This window comes from Salvia splendens, chromosome 14 (assembly GCF_004379255.2).
Source record: "Salvia splendens isolate huo1 chromosome 14, SspV2, whole genome shotgun sequence".
In the NCBI taxonomy this organism is placed as follows: Eukaryota; Viridiplantae; Streptophyta; class Magnoliopsida; order Lamiales; family Lamiaceae; genus Salvia; species Salvia splendens.
The window spans coordinates 5,859,654-5,862,869 of NC_056045.1; positions in this window are offsets into that span (position 1 = coordinate 5,859,654).

Consider the following 3,216-nt stretch of genomic DNA (forward strand, 5'->3'; position numbering starts at 1 on the left):
CTTTTCTTTTCGTTTCAGTTTATGAGCAGCAGCTCGGCTCCTGACCAGTGGACGCCGAAGATACTTCAGCGAGGATCTATACTCGTAATCACTCGATCCGGCTTGTCGACGACTTTGTCTGACTTAGGTTCGAGTAGTGACGAGGAGCAATACACCATAGAAGGACCAATACCGGATGAGATACCAAGAATAGAGGGAAACCCGAGAAGGATGGCCGCTCAAGGAGAAGAAGATCCTGAGATCGGGACGCTGAACGCACATACCGAGGGAGAACCACCTCAAGCCATAGTTGTGACCCCAGGGCAAACTGCCTGTGATGTGAAGCCTCATGTGATCGCAATTCTGCCTACATACTGCGGGAAGAGTTACGAAGGGCCTTACGAGTTCCTTCATGAGTTTTGTAAGATTTGTAGGGCGCAGAGGAGGCCAGCAGGGGCGGGGAAGCGACTGAAACCCTTCCCAAGCCAGGGGGAGGCCAAGAAAAAAAAAGAAGAGCCGGTAGATTTCATGGATATTTTTGAGAAGTTGGAAATCAATCTACCATTTTTACAGGCTCTGAAATTGCCAGTGTTTAGCAAGTTCATCAAGGAGTTTATAGCTAGTAAGGAGAGACCTAATGGAAAAATTCTGATAGGCGAGAATGTTTCCGCGGTAATTCAGAAGCGGAGGATGCCTTCGAAATGCAATGATCCAGGTATGTTTACTTTTCCCATCTCTATTGGTGATGTAAAAATTGAGAATGCTATGTGTGATTTAGGGGCTTCGATAAATGTTTTACCGCTTTCCATTTACAAGAAACTGATAGGAGTAAGTATGGTAGATACGAAAGTAGTGATCCAGCTAGCGGATAGGTCGTGTATCTGCCCTGAATGAGTGCTTGAGAATGTGATAGTCAGAGTACATGATTTATTGTACCCAGCTGATTTTCATGTGATAAGGATGAGCGATATGAGTCTGCAGAGTCTGGCGAAGTACTTTTAGGGAGACCTTTCCTACGTACCGCTAAGACTATCATTGATGTCTTTGATGGCACCATTTGCCTTGATTACAAAGGGGAGAAATATACATTCAGCATAGATGTGGCAATGAAGAAACCTCTTGACGTTGAAAATTTGCATGCTATAGATGTTATTAACCCCTTGGTCCAGGAATATCTTGAGACCGAATTAATGCAGGAGTAGATTGCGAATTCTGAGATTAGTCATGCTATTGATAGAGAAGTAGCCGGGTGGTGTCAAGCTATGAACACGAGTGAGTTATCAGATGAGGAGCTAGCCGAAGTAATTCTGGAATTCTGCACGAACCCGGAGCTAGCTAGATCAAGAAAGACACCTTATTTGGCGAGCATGGAAAGTTCTACTAAGTCTACGAAGGGAATAACAACTGAGTCGACAGAGAAAAATCCCTTACCCCAGGAAAAAGATGTTCCCAAGAAAGAACTCAAAACAGTTCCACCAGGTCTCAAGTATGCGTATCTAGATGAGAATGAAACTTTCACTGTGATTATTAACAGCAGCTTGACCGAAGGACAAGAAGAGGAACTGCTGAAGGTAATTCGGAGGAACAAGAAGGCTATTGGGTGGACACTCTCTGACTTGGTAGGAATCAGTCCAGATCTGTGCATGCATCACATTCGGCTACAAGAGGGAGCAAAAGCCTGCAGAGATCCTCAACGCAAATTGAATCCTAACATGAAGGAGGAAGTGCTGAAGGAAGTGTTGAAGCTACTCTCCCTAGGAATCATTTATTCCATACCAGACAGTGAATGGGTGAGTCCAGTGCATATGGTACTAAAGAAGTCAGGAATACAGGTGGTCAAGAACGACAAGAATGAGTTGGTGCCCACCCGACTAGTTACTGGGTGGAGGATGTGCATTGACTATAGGAAGTTAAATGAAGCGACCAAGAAAGACCATTTCCCTCTGCTTTTCATCGACCAGATGCTGGAAAGGTTGGCGGGCAAGCAATACTTTTGTTTCCTTGACGGGTACAGTGGATACTTTCAAATCTATGTGGATCCCGAAGACTAGGAGAAGACTACTTTCACGTGTCCCTTGGAACGTATGCTTACAGAAGGATGCCGTTTGGTCTGTGCAATGCGCCAGGCACTTTTCAGCGGTGTATGATGAGTATCTTCTCGGATCTCCTAGAGAATTGCACTGAGATTTTTATGGACGACTTCACTGTGTACGGGAATTCATTTGACTCATGTTTGGCAAGTTTGGATATAGTGTTGAAGAGGTGCCAGGAAAAGCATTTCATTTTGAATTTCGAGAAATGCCACTTTATGGTCCCAGAATGAATTGTCCTAGGGCACGTGGTATCAGAAAGAGGTATACAGGTAGACCAAGCAAAGATTTATGTGATCTCAAAGCTGCCTTACCCGACAAATCAGAAAGAAGTAAGAGGATTCCTAGGGCATGCTGGATTCTATAGGAGGTTCATAAAGGATTTCGCAAAGATTGCTCAGCCACTCACTCATTTGTTGCATAACGATGTTGATTTTGTTTTTGATGAGGAGTGCAAAAAGGCTTTTCACCTGTTGAAGGATAGACTAGTATCCGTTCCCATTATTAGAGTGCCCGACTGGAATCTACCATTTGAAATAATGTGCGACGCGAGTGATTATGCAGTAGGGGCAGTGCTAGGTCAAAGAGTCGATGGGAAAAGCTATGTGATCTTTTATGCTTCGAAAACGCTCAATCAACCCCAGAAGAACTACGACACCGCTGAAAAGGAAATGCTGGCGGTAGTATACTCATTTGAGAAGTTTCGCCCGTACTTGCTGGGGTCTAAGGTGATAGTTTTCACGGATCACGCAGCTATTAAGTACCTGCTGGCGAAGAAGGAGTTCAAACCCAGATTAATCCGTTGGGTGTTACTGTTACAAGAATTTGATTGGGAGGTCAAGGATAAGAAGGGAACAGAGAACAAGGTGGCCGACCACTTGAGTCGAATTTTCCAAGGAGAGACCGAGGAAGCAATACCAGATGCATTCCCCGAGGAACATTTGTATTATCTGGAAGGTTCACCTAGACCTATCAGTTGGGAAGAGTTAATGGCAGTGACGGATCCAGGAGATGCTGAAAAAGAAAAATGCCAAATAAATGCTGAGCCGTGGTTCGCAGACTTAGCAAATTACTTGGTTACCAGAGAAGTGCCCAGTTCCCAAGAAATTTCTCGGGCCCAGAAGATGAAATTGAAAAGCGAAGCCAA